This window comes from Budorcas taxicolor, chromosome 2, assembly GCF_023091745.1.
Source record: "Budorcas taxicolor isolate Tak-1 chromosome 2, Takin1.1, whole genome shotgun sequence".
NCBI classification, from domain to species: Eukaryota; Metazoa; Chordata; class Mammalia; order Artiodactyla; family Bovidae; genus Budorcas; species Budorcas taxicolor.
The window spans coordinates 173981139-173995664 of NC_068911.1; positions in this window are offsets into that span (position 1 = coordinate 173981139).

Sequence of the window (14526 nt, forward strand, 5' to 3'; positions counted from 1 at the left end):
TTTTAAGTTATTACAGGGAGTTCCCTGGTGGTCCAGTGGTTAGGACTCTGAACTGTCACTGTAGAGGGCCCTGGTCCAATCCCTGATGGAGGGACTAAAATCTCACAAGCCATGTGGGGTGGCTATAAATAAAGAAATTAAGTTCTTATAAAATGTGGCTATATTTCCCTGTGCTACATATTTTATAAAAATATATCCTTGTTGCTTATTTATTTCCTTTTCTTAAAAATGGTCCCCAGGTGGGGTTCAGGACATACTGCTCCCAACTATGGCACCTTGGCATACTGAATATTTTAAGCTGAAGTATTTGAGAAAATACCGGCAGCAGGAAGGTCATTCTGACCTCCTTCCCTAACCCTTCTTCCCTGAAAGATTCTCCCATAAAACCCTCAATAAGAGTTGCCCTCTCTCTACCCAGAGGAAAGGAGAATCCTTCTCTCTGAAGAAAAAGGGATGCAAAGAAGAATCCTAACAAACTGGCATTGCCAGATATCCCCGGTCGTATTTCTACGCAGGTTTTCCCTGGTGGCTAAGGGGTTAAAAAAAAAATCCCCCTGCTAATGCAGAAGACATGGGTTCGATCCCTAGGTCAGGAAGATCCCCTGGAAAAGGAAATGGCAACCCACTCAAGTATCCTTCCCTGGGAAGTCCCATGGACAGAGGAGCCTGGTGGGCTACAGTCCATAGGGTCGCAAAGAGTTGGGCGTGACTGAGTGACTAACACACAACGGCAGCAATTTCTACACAGCCGCCCACTATTTGTCAAGCCTCACGTGAATAGATGTAGGTCTCTCCCTACACATATTGCCTCTGCCTCGGGCTCACCTGGTTCTGCTCCTCGGCCTCAGTTTCCACTCATGTAAAATGGGCCTCTCTAGGTTCCCTTCTGCTTTTAACAGTCCATATAAGTCTATGAAAGTCTTTGCCAGACTGAAAAGAACATTAAGAACTTGAGTCTGACAGCCCATCTGAATGCCTCCCCACTCAGCAGCAAAATGTATTTCTGTCTTGGCATCTAAAATGGAAGCTTAATTGCTGATGAGCGGCTGACAACTGGTAAAGGGGTTGGGGTGGATTAGGAGAACTCGATCTATAATGGCCGTCAGATATTGCTCTCAAAAGTTGAGAGTGAAGCCGGGGGCCTGCGGGCGGTGAGGAGAACGCCTGCCTGGCTGGGAACCTGTGGGCCCTGGGAATGGCAGCCCCGTCCTCCCCAGCTTCCCGGCAAGAAGTGACAGCAGAAACAACGCGTGCCCCTTAGAGGGCACTTGCTGTGCCCCCCTGCACGCATTATCTCATGTACTGCTCCTGAGGACCCTATGGTCATACCTAATGACGAATATCATTTATTGAGAACATAATTGCGCCAGCTCAATGCTGAGCTTTTCATGTTAAATAGCTCATTTCATCTTCTTACCTCTGTGAGGTAGACACTATTATTATACCCAGACTACAGATGGGAAGGGGCTTCCCTGGTGGCTCAGCTGGTAAAGAATCCCCCTGCAATGTAGGAGACTCCAGTTGGATTCCTGGGTTGGGAAGATCCCCTGGAGAAGGGAAAGGCTTCTGGCCTGGAGAATTCCACAGATGGTATAGTCCATGGGGTCGCAAAGAGTCAGAGATGACTGAGCGACTTTCACTTATAGATGGGAAACTAAGGCACAGTTGCCCAAGTCGAGTATAAGTGGACCTGGGACCTGTATCAATTAATCTGGCTCCAGCATCCATGCTTTTAACTTCTTACACTTAATAGGTTTTTTTTGTTTTTTTTTGGGGGGGGGTGCGGTTTTGCAGTGAGGCTTTGTGGGATCTTAGTTCCCAGACCAGGGATTGAACCTGTGCCCTCAGCAGTGAAAGCTCTGAGTCCTAACCACTGGACTGCCAGGGAATTCCCAACACAGATAGCTTCGATAACAATTATTACAGATTCACTTTATCTTAAAATAACTGATTCTAAAGAGACAGCAAATTCTTAGTTCACAAGAGGACACAGCAATGTAATTTCAAAGATAAATAGTGACAGCTAATATTTTTGAGCGTTTCCATCCCACCTACCATTCTAAATAGGGTATGTGCATTATCACTTTGAATCCTTACAATCACACTGTAAGGTAAATGGTATGATTAAACCCATTTTTCAGCTGAGTTCACTGCTATCCTCTTCACTTCTGTCCTCTGCTCTCTTTCAGGATTGTTCTGAAGGAGGTGCTATCATTATTATTTCCATTTCATGAATGATGAAACTGAGGCCCAGAGAGGTCAAGGACTGAAGCCTGCATAGCATTTAAGTGACTGAACCAGGATTCAGTCCCGGGTTGATGGGTTTTCTAAGCCCACGTTGTTCACCATCACCCGCATTACCTCTCTGGGGAGGTTACCAAGGGGACGTGGTGTTCCCAGCTCTGTGCTGGGAGCAGCTGGGGAAACACAAGCAGGAGAGAGAAGCTGTGGAAGTGCTGTCAGGCAGGACACACCTGTCTTTGCTCTGGAATTGTCACTAATTCGCTGTGTGGCCTCAGGCAAGTCAGGGCCCCTCTCTGGGCCCCCAAGTCCCATCTGTAAATGAGAGGTCATGTGTTCTCTGAGTTGTGGCCAGGACATGTCTGGTGACATGCGAGAAGGATATGAAGGACTGACAAGGAGCAAAGGAAGAGATGATCCAGCTGCGTCAGACTCCCAAGTAGGACAGAGGACCTCCAGGGTGGAGATGCCCCATGGCTTAAGTCAAGGAAGGCCCCTATCCCCGTCTCTTCACTTCTTCCCAGAGGAGAAAGACCAGGAAAAGGAATGGTGGGAAAGGGAGGCATGTGTATTAATGTCCTGTGACCACCGTGAGAGTTCCTCAGGCGGTGCTAGTGGTAAAGAGCCCCCGCCAATGCCAGAGACGCGAAGGATGCAAGTCCGATCCCTGGGTCGGGCAGGTCCCCTGGAGGAGGGCACAGCAACCCATTCCAGCATTCCTGCCTGGAGAATCTCATGGACAGAGGAACCTGGAGGGCTACAGTCCAAGGTCAAATGGGTCAGACATAACTCAAGTGACTTAGCACACATCGCTGTAACAAATTCCCACAAATGTGATGAGAGAAATGTCTTTTCTCACAATTCTAGAGGCCAGAAATTTAAATCTTGGTCGGGGGAGTAGTACTGCTTCCTGAGGCTCTAGGGAAGAATATGTTCCCCGTCTTCTCCAGCTTGGGCGGCTGTCAGCATCCCTTGGCTTGTGGCCACATCCCTGTCTGCTGCACTTTCACATGGCTTTCCCTTCTGTGTATCTGTCTTCGTCTCCCTCTACCTTCTGCCTCTCTATATAACTATATTTATATATTATATATATATATATATTTCAAACTGGTGATTTGTGACTTTACTATTAATTCTATTGTTTATGGATACATTTTCCCCATTTTTAATGTCTCTGTATTTTTTATCTTTTGCCCACAATGCACAGCATGTGGGATCTTAGTTCCCTAACCAGGGATTGAACCAGCACCCCCTGCATTGGAAGAACAGAGTCTTAACAGCTGGGCCACCAGGGAAGCCCTCTTCCCCATTTTTTATTGTGATAAAATACACATAAAATAAAATTCACTTCCTTAACCATTTTAAATGTACGATTCAGTACCATTAAATACATTTATGATGCCCTAAAATCATTACCACCGTCCATCTCCATAACTCTTTTCATCTTGTAAAACAAAACTGTACCCATTAAACAATAACTCCCCAACCTGCCCTCCCGTCCAGCTCCTGGCAACCACTGTTGCCCTTTCTACCCAATGTATCCGACTACTCTAAGTATCTCATTTTAAGTGGAACTTCATTTGTGACTGGTTTGTTTCACTTAACATAATAGCCTCAAGTTCTCTCCATGTTGTAGAATGTGTCAGAACTTCCTTCTTTTTTAAGGCTGAATAATACTCTATTGCATGTTTATATCACATTTTGCTTAGCAATTCAATGCAAGGACACTTGCTTCCACACTTTACCTATTGTGAGTAACGCTGCTATTCCACTACAAAGTCACTTGTGATTGTATTCAGGGCTCACTGGGACAATCCAGGATGGTCTTCTCAAATTCAAAATCCTAAAATTAATTGTATCTGTAACAACCCACTTTCAAAATCAGGTAACATTTACGGGTTCTGGGAATTAGGAGATGAACCTATCTTTGTCGGTGGGGGGGGGCATTTTCTTTTTCTATTACATTTTATTATCTTCGTTTTTGGCTTTGCTGGGTCTTCGTCGCTACGCACGGGCTCTTCTCTAGTTGCTGCGAGTGGGGGGCTAATCTTCGTTGTGCTTTGAGGGCTTCTCACTATAGAGGCTTCTCTTGTTGCACAGCCCGGGCTGTAGGGTGCATGGGCTTCAGTAGTTGGGGTGAGCAGGCTCAGCTGCCCCCTGACATGTGGGATCTTCCCAGACCAGGGCAGGGATTAAACCCGTGCCTCCACTGGTGGGCAGATTCTTAACCTCTGGACCACAAGGGAAGTCCTGAGAGCATTTTTCACACGAGATAAGAGGAACAAGAAAGAAGGACGAGGTAAGAGGAGCCAGAAAGAACAAATGAAAGCGGGCGGGGGGAGTTTACATGAGTGGTGGTTTTTCAAGCCCTCGTCTCTGCCAAAGTGCCTAGTAATTGCTCTCGTTTTCCTGTTCCCTTAGTTTGCCTGTGCGGATTTGTATAACCTTCTCGGGTTGTGGCTTAGCTGGTAAAGAATCCACCTGCAATGTGGGACACCTGGGTTTGACCCCTGGGTTGGGAAGATCCCCTGGAGAATGGAAAGGCAACCCACTCCAGTATTCTGGGCCTGGAGAGTTCCATGGACTGTATAGCCCACAATGTTGCAAAGAGTCGGACAAGACTGAGTGACTTTCACTTGGGTGAAGTGAGTAGATTCTGTCCTGAGGCCCAACAGGGCGCAGCAGCAGTGTTACAGTTCTTGCTGGTTTGTCCTGCTGCTGGGAAGCCTCCTGGACTGTGTGCTGAAGGTCTGAGGCCCCGGCCCCGGTTCCAGGTCAGCTGTGCTTGGACCCTCCGTAGGATCTCCAGAGAGACTGCTGCTCCTCTCTGAGCCTCATTCCGCCTCAGCGCCTTTCTCACCTTATTCCCCCTGCTCGGACCTCCTTTCCACCCTCTCTCGCGTATCTCAAATCTCAGCTTACATATATATCTCTTCCAGGGACTTCCCTGGAGGTCCACTGGTTCAGACTTTGCCTTCTCATGCAGCGGGTGCAGGTCTGATCCCTGGCTGGGGAGCTAAGATTCCACATGCCTCATGGCCAAAAGACCAAAACATAAAACAGAAGCAATATGCTACAAATTCAAGGAAGACTTTAAAAATGGTCAGTATCAAAAAAAAATCTTAAAAAATAGTATCTCTTGCTGACGGCCTTTTCTTAGCTCGCGGGCAGGGGTGGGGGGTGCTTCTCGGTGCCCCAGAAACAGCCTGTTTCCTTGTCTGTTGTCTGCACACACTCGCCAGACTGCGGCCAACTGCAAGGGCCACTATAGTGACCAAGAGCCTCGAGCAAGTTACCATTTCTGTGCCTCCACTTCCCTCCTTTGTAAATGGGAATAATAACAATAATATGATTGTGATCACTCAGTGAGCTAGTATCTGTCAAGTGCTTAGAGCAGCACCTGGCGTGAGGTTGGCACAGGTGCTGATGACTGTCTCATCAGGCTCTGTATCCTGGGGCCGCACATAGAGGGCACTCCTGGGAACACTGAGTGGGCCCAGGTGTTTTCCAAGTCCTTTCCGGTTCTCCCTCCTTTCCAATTTTGTGTCAGTGACAAGCATGGATGTGAGAGTTGGACTGTAAAGAAAGCTGAGCACCAAAGAATTGATGCTTTTGAACCGTGGTGTTGGAGAAAACTCTTGCGAGTCCCTTGGACTGGAAGGAGATCCAACTAGTCCGTCCTAAAGGAGATCAGTCCTGAGTGTTCATTGGAAGGACTGATGTTGAGGCTGAAACTCCAATACTTTGGCCACCTGATGCAAAGAGCTGACTCATTGGAAAAGACCCTGATGCTGGGAAAGATTGAGGGCAGGAGGAGAAGGGGACGACAGAGGATGAGATGGTTGGATGGCATCGCCAACTCAATGGAGATGAGTTTGAATAAATTCCGGGAGTTGGTGATGGACAGGGAGGCCTGGCATGCTGTGGTCCATGGGGTCTCGAAGAGTTGGACACGACTGGGTGACTGAACTGAACTGAACTGACAAGCTGGAGCAGGAGAGGCCAAGGAAGAGCAGCAGAGAAATGCACAGTGACCTGAGAGCATCTAGGCTTGGAGTCTGCCTGGAGAATCCCAGGGATGGGGGAGCCTGGTGGGCTGCCGTCTATGGGGTCGCACAGAGTCGGACACGACTGAAGCGACTTAGCAGCAGCGGGCTTGGAGTCTGGGCGGAGCGGGGTGTAGCCATGCGTTTCATCTGTGATAACAGTTTTCCCCAGAAAGGATTCAGCCTCTCCTGTTTCTCTTTTCAGTCTCGGCTGCCCCGGTGGAGGCTCTCCTAGGATCCGCTTGTCTGAAAGCTGTCACGAACTGAGCAGGTCACTGACTGACCAGCCCGAGACAGTCCCGGTCCTCAGGGTCCTCAGGGGACCACAGTGCTGAGTCACCCGGGAGGAGGAGCCTGGGCCAGAGGGGACCTGCGGCTCTGCAGGGAGGCCTCGAGTCAGCTGCGAGGGAACAGGCCCCCACCTGCCCACCCGCCCCACACACGTTTGTACCCTGGCTATGCATGCTAAGTCGTGCGACTCTTTGTGGCCCTATGGACTGTAGCCCACCAGGCTCCTCTGTCCGTGGGATTCTCCAGGCAAGAATACGGGGTTGCCATGTACATACTGGAGTGGGTTGCCATGCCCTCCTCCGGGGGATCTTCCCGACCTAGGCAGTGAAGCCTTGTCTCTTAGTCTCCTGCATTGGCAGGCGGGTTCTTTACCACCAGTGCCACCTGGGAAGCCCACCTATGGGCTATGACCACCCCCCTTTTTTATCTCTTGTCTTGGTGGACCAGTTTTAGAACTTATGACATCAAGGGATGAGGAACTCGTGACTCGGGTGGCCTATAAGATTTATTTATTTTATATACTCTGTTTTCTCCCCAAAATAGATCTGAAGCACCAAGAGGTCTTTCAGGGTGACCCCACCTGGGTTGGTGCTGAGCAAAGTTGTGATTCCCTCTTCCTGTCCCCAGGACATGCATCTTCCTACTCCAGGCCCCAAGACTGTGGTCCTTCCCAGCTGCATGTCACCCAAGCCCAGCTGAAGCTCGACTGGTCAATGACCTTTCCTCAGGATGTTTGCGTTTGAGAAGAACAGGAAGTCCCCAGCATCTTACTTCTTCCAGGCCACAGTTCGCAGGAGCCCAGTGCTCTAGATAATTTTACGGTTTCAATCAACAAACATTCACTGGTGCCGGAGCTGGAGCTACAGTGGAGAAAATGAGGATCCGGCCCTAAGGCCTCACCAATAACTAGGGAGACATTCAAAATAAGATGATTGCAATATTGGAAATGGGAATGAGGTACTATGGGAGGCCAGTTGTCGGAGCTGACATTTACCCAGGGCTTCCTATTGTCAGGAGCTCTGCTACGTACTTCCGTTACACTTTATCACATTGGAACTTCATGCTGATCCTGTGAGATGCCCATTTTACAGATGAACAAACTGAGACTCAGAGAGGAAGAGCAATCTGAAAGGTCCCATAGCTCATGAGTGCTTGAGCCAGATTTACCAGACTCAAGTCTGCCTGAGAAGTCAGGGAGGCTCCACAGAGGAGGCAGGTCTGGGGGGCTTCTCTGGGTCTTTGTCGCTATGTGCTGGCTTTTCTCTAGTTGTGGCGAGCCGGAGCTACGCTCCGTGGCAGTGTGCCGTCTCATTCCAGTGGCTTCTCTTACTGTGGAGCTCGAGCTCTAGAGCACAGACTTCTGTCTTTGTGGTCCTCAGGCTGACTTGCTTCACAGCATGCAGGATCTTCCCTAACCAGGATCAAACCCATGTCGCCTGTATTGGGACGTAGAATCTTTTTTTTTTTTTTTAATGTATTTACTTATTTTTGGTTGTGCTGTTTGGTTGTGCTTGTTGCTGTGTGTGCTTTCTCTGGCTGTGGTGAGCAGAGGCTACTCTCCAGCTGCGGTGTGCGGGCCTCCCATTTGCTGCGGCTTCTCCTGTTGCAGAGCGTGGGCTCTGGCAGGTGCGGGCCTCAGGAGCTGTGGCGTGCGGCCTCAGTGTTTGGGGCTCCTGGGCTCCAGAGCACAGGCTCAGTAGTTGTGGCACAGGGCTTGGTCGCTCTGCAGCATGTGGGATCCTCCTAGGTCAGGGATCAAGCCCGTGTCTCCTGGATTGTCAGGTGGATGCTTAACCACTGGGCCACCAGGGATGTCCAGAGGAGGCAGCTTTTAAACTGAGCCTTGACGAGGGAGTAGGAGATGGCCAGAAGGAGAAATTGAGGGGGATGGGAGAGGAAGACAGCCTGCCTGTTGGTGGGAACCAGCAAAAGCTCAGCAATTTCATAGAATGGGGAGGAGAGCTTCCTTTCCCTCCCTCCCCACCTCCCATGACCTAGAGTTAGCCACCCCAGTACAGGACTTGCCCAGGATATTCACACCCACCTGGAAGCCTGTGTCTTCCAAGCAGCGATTGTGGTCTCTCCCTTAGCTCTCTGGCTGGCAGCATTTCAAGGAGGGAAAGTGACAAGAGCAAGTGCCTTGGGACTAAACCCACCTGGGTTCAAATTCCAGCTTGGTAACTTCCTAGCTGTGTGGGCAGGTAGCTTTCCATCTCTGAGCTCCTGTTTCCCCACCTGTGATAGGGAGCTAACACCACCTCCGCAGCCTGTACTAATACTGAATAACTGGGAGGATGTGGCCAAACCTCCTGGCACCACCCTGGCACAGTAAGTGGCAGCTGTTATTCTTATTAGGAGGTCCATGGATGACTGCTTCAATTCCAACTAGTTAATTTCAGGGGCTGAGACATTTTCCATGGGAGCAGATGCCCACTGGCTCTAATGACAGTCTGTGGGCAAAAATCTCTGCAGGACGCAAAGAGGATTAAACTAAACGAAGCAATTCATGTGTGCAGAGTGCTCTGTCCAACGGCTAGCACATAGCGGGTGGTGCTCCAGAAATGAGAGCTCTCCCTGACATTTATAATTCAGCAAGCTTTCTTATGTAGACTTAAAATGGCTCTAGTGCAAGGTAAATAACCATGACTTACAGAGGATTTTTTCAGGGATTCATCTCATGCCCTCTATCAAGGGACTCCTATCTTGTGCAACGACTTTATCTTTCTTTACAAACCTTGTTAGGTTCTGTCTGTGTACTTTAAGGAAAAATTACTTTCTGGCAAGCTGGAGTCTATAACCAGAAAAGGGATATGATTGCTTTAGAACGTGAGAACCCATGTGTGAGGTTGCCATGGAAACAATTAAATGTAAACTTTATTTTACAGTAAACCCAGCTAGGTAATTGGTCGGGAAGGGGAGGAAAGAGGCTAGAAGCAATTTTCTCCAAAATAAAAAAGAGAGAGAGAAATAATAATTAGGGACAGGCTGATGGGTGAAGAGTAATGTCTTTCTGCTCAGGGAAAAAGTAGTTAAAATGTTCATGCTGCTGGTGAGGGTAGAGGCCACATGAGGCAGACCTGGCTTTCTTTTCTTGTGTTTTCTTCTGTCTATGGATTAAGATACAGAGGCAGAAATAGGAGTAGAGAAAAAAGGGAAAACAGTAAAGTTAATTAGCACTGCCAGCGAAAAATATGTAGTCTTTATGGCTATGAGAACACTGCTGGCAAGTAAGAAAGGCCACATGTACAGCCTTTTGTAATAAAGGTGTTTTCAAGCCCCACAGAGATATTTAGACATACATCCCAGGAACTTTCAGACTGTTAAGAGATGAAGAATGAATTAAAGATACTTTCTGTTCTGGCCAGAGCCCTAAGTCAAGGTTAAAACTAGCAATAATAAATAATGGTTAAGAATTAGTGATACCAGGCTACTTGTATTAAACTGTTATTCTGATTGCATATATATATTAATATTTATTTTATTTGGCTGCACAGGGTCTTAGTTGTGGCATGCAGGATCTTTAGTTACACCATGTGGGATCTAGTTCTCTGGCCAAACTGCATGGGGAGCACAGAGTTCCAGCCACTGGACCACCGGGGAAGTCCCATAATAATATAATATATTATTATATAGAATTATTATTATTATTTTAATATAACATGTTATTATATTGGACAGTAACATTTTGCCAGTGCTTCTTTGGTCTTTTTAAAATGCAAAGTTGGGCTTCCCTGGTGGCTCAGTGGTAAAGAATCACCTGCCAATGCAGGAGACACGGGTTCGATCCCTGGCTCAGGAAGATCCCACGTGCCATGGAGTTGCTAAGCCCATGCACCGAAACTACTGAGCCAGTGCTTTAGAACCTGGGAGTCGCAACTACTAAAGCCCTAGAACCCTAGGGCCCATGCTCAGCACCAGGAGAGGCTATTGCCGTGAAAAGCCCCGTACCGCAACTACAGAGCAGCCCCAGAGTGCAGCCACTGCTGGCTGCAACTAAGAAAAGCCCGCCCGGGAGTGAAGATCCAGCACAACCAAAAATAAAAATACAGAAATAAGTACAAATTCGGAAAATAATTTTAAAACCTTTAAAAAAAAAATCAAGGTTCTCTTCACTAACCACCCCTACTGCTAAGCATTTGAGTCATCAGCCAATTGACAAATATTAACTGAGGGTCTACTGCTTGTCAGGGCTTCCCTTGTGGCTCAACTGGTAAAGAATCTGCCCACAATACAGGAGACCTAGGTTCAATTCCTGGGTTGGGAACATCGTCTGGAGAAGGGAAAGGCTGCCCACTTCAGTATTCGGGCCTGGAGAATTCCATGGACTGTACAGTCCAAGGGGTCACAAAGAGTTGGACACGACTGAGCGACTTTCACTTTCACTTCTCTTCACTACTGTTTGCCAGACCCCAAGCTGGACCTTGCTGATTACTTTGCCGACTAAGGTCCATCTAGTCAAGGCTATGGTTTTTCCTGTGGTCATGTATGGATGTGAGAGTTGGACTGTGAAGAAGACTGAGCGCCGAAGAATTGATGCTTTTGAACTGTGGTGTTGGAGAAGACTCTTGAGGGTCCCTTGGACTGCAAAGAGGTCCAACGAGTCCATTCTGAAGGAGATCAGCCCTGGGATTTCTTTGGAAGGAATGATGCTAAAGCTGAAACTCCAGTACTTTGGCCACCTCATGAGAAGAGTTGACTCATTGGAAAAGACTCTGATGCTGGGAGGGATTGAGGGCAGGAGGAGAAGGGGACGACAGAGGATGAGATGGCTGGATGGCATCACTGACTCAATGGACGCGAGTCTGAGTGAACTCCCGGAGTTGGTGATGGACAGGGAGGCCTGACGTGCTGCGATTCATGGGGTCGCAAAGAGTCGGACACGACTGGGTGACTGAACTGAACTGAACTGAAGCTAGACCTATGGGTACAGTCAGAGATAATCAAGGTAAGCCGGGTTCCTTCCTTCATGGATTTTATAGTCTAGGAAGGGAGGTAAAATTCAAGAAAAATTACAGAGTTGTCTTATAATTGCAGTAAAAAGGATAAGTCTGGAGAAGTACAATTTTGCGCAAGGAGAATATGAGCAGTATGAGTCTAAAATTAAGTGCTAAAATATCACTCATGTAGAACATGATCCCAGAACTCCAAAGCATGGATTCCAAGAACTAGACTCCTACTCACCTGCTTTCTGAATTCAGCAAATTTAATTTTTTTTTTTTTTTTTTTTAGTATCCATTATGTGCAAGGTATAAAACAGACGTGATCTTTTTGCTGTACTGGGTCTTCATTGCAACCAGCAGGCTTAGTTGCCCTGCGTGTGGAACCTCAGTTCCCCAACCAGGGATTGAACTCATGTCCTCTGCATTGAGAGGTAGATTCTTAACCACTGCGCCACCAGGAAGTCTCGAAACAGATGTGAACCTTGCCCTCCAAAAGCTTGCACACCACTTCGGGAGGCAGATATGTGGAAATGACCTGCTGTAGTCCTGTTACTAGCTCACAGTCACTGAGCCCTTCTTATGGACCTGGCAATGAGGCCATGCACTGACGTGTGTTATCTCGTTTAGCCCTTGTAACAACATTGTCATGTCGGTATTAGCCTCATTTTTCATATAGCGAAACTGAGTCATGGAGTGCTGAAGCAGCTAGCTCAAGGTTGTACAACCAGGAAGTGGCGGAGTGGGAACTTTAACCCAGGCACTGGGTTTCCAGGGCTTTGCTGTCTGTACTGTCTGCAGCTGATCAAGTGGCATGAGCCGCTATTTTAACCTGTTTTGAACAGAGACTATTGGTCAGGCATTTGGAAAAGTCATCCAGTAGAATTGGTGGGAATAGCCAGAAATCAGGACAGAAATCCCCAGGGTTCAGGGGGGCTCCTGGGTAAAAGGAGAATCCCTTCCACTCCCCGGTGTAGGAGCGAGTCTGGACCTCCCTCTTCACTCTTCGGGCAAGCCACCACCTGGACCTGCTCCAAAACCCTGAACAGCCAGGGATAGTTAGCAAGTCTAAAGAGCCAGAGAGCAAGGAGGCTACGGGGCACCCGGGTTTGCTGGGTGCACACCAGGCCTATTTCTAGCATCGCCGCTGAGAGCAGCCATCAAGCACGTGAGGCTCCTAGAAGCAGACCTGGAAAAGGAGCGAACCAGGGGAGGCCCCGGGAGACATGGAGGCGACAAACCAGAGGTGGGACCCCTGAGGAGCCCACTCGCCAGTGACCACTGGGTGACCTCGGGCAGCCGGCGTACCTCCCTGGGCCTTAGTTTCTTCTTCACGCTATCCCTATTGCTTCCAGTGTGATTTCTCCAAATTCCTTACCGATAGCCTAGAGGAAAGTGTGTGACCTTGTTCAAGGTTGTGGCTAAGAAGTGAGAAGCCTGGATACAGACCCCGGCTCTCCTCCCCACGTGTCTCCATTCTTTCCACACTCAAAGGCCGGGCTCCCAGACTGAGTCACCCAATGGAGCAAAGGATCCGTTTGCTCTAAGGGGGTTTCCCTAAATTCGTCCCATCGCACCCCACCTTCTCCCTACCTGTCCTGACCACCCTGGCGGCTCCCTGAGAGCCCAACCAGGTATATTCCCTCATCCTGCCCAACCCATCCCTGAGCACTCGGTGGAATGGGTCTGTGATTAATGAATGCGACCATTGCCCTGAAAAAATAATTAAAACCCACAGGGCATTTGCAGCCTCAGCTGTTGGGGTGGCAAGTGCTGCCTCGGTTATTTCTGAAATAATTAATGACTGTGCTTGTCTCATCTCACTCGAGGTGTCAGGAGCAGGGAAAGCGGGGGGCGGGGGGCGGGGGGCGGGGGGGGTCGCTGCTTCTGCCCACGAGGGACCGGGAGAGTTATTTTTATAAGTTGTGCCTCAGAGCCTTTGCAGAGTCAGTCCTCCTTCCCTGTTGGGTGGCTTGAAGATGGCAGACGGTTCTGTGTGAACCTCCCCTAAGGAGACAGTTCTAGACACGCTTTCCCCATACTCAGGCCACACGCAAGGAGTTGTGCACCATCCCCATCAGCTATACCCCAGAAGTCACGCCAAGGATCACAGCACCATTCAAGCCAGAGGCAGCCCGCACCCCCACAGCATGGCCTCCCCTGGCTGAAACCTCACTGTGCTGAAAGCCAGCAGCTTAGGCATCACCCCTACCATGTGCTAGGCTCACTAGCAGCATATTTCCTCTTGCAACATCTGCCTGGAGAGGAGTTTTATCACTTCACCCCTCATTTTTCAGATGGGGCAACGGGTTTAGAGAGAGTAAACCGCCTGCCCAGAATTCTGTGCATAGCATACGGCAGAGGCGCACCGGAGACCAGATCTGTGGGCCTGGAGCCACGATGACGAATCTGGGAGAGCCAGCGGGCCAGTGGGAACCAAGCCAGGTGGAAATCTCAAACGGGACTGACCACTTGAACAAAGCCTCTCAGGGGTGAACGAAGCCAGCAACTATCTCTCTGCAAAAATAATGAATCTGCAACTCTTAGGGGTCCAAGCCTGGTGGCTCAAATGGTAAAGAAGCCGCTTGCAATGCCGGAGACCCAGGTTCAATCCCTGGGTTGGGAATATCCCCTGGAGAAGGAAATGGCAACCCACTCCAGTATTCTTGCCTGGAGAATTCCATGGACAGAGGACATTGGCGGGCTACCGTGCATGGGGTCACCAAGAGTCAGACACAACTGAATGACTAACAGTTTCCCTTTCACGGGGATTCAAGCAGCTCTCTGGGGACCATACACCCAGGAAGCCCTGGGCAGCTGGAAGAGCCTCTTCCTGCTCAGCCTCCTTGAGGACAGAGGCCGGCAGGGGGCCCCTGGAGCTCCTCACCCTGCTGGGTCTCCCTGTTCTGCTCCTGAAGCACGCCCCTCAGATCCCACTAACATACTGGAGAGTCTGCATGGTTCTCTTGCGCAGGGCCAAGGAGGTGCTTGGAGGGCCAACCCGATTGGGT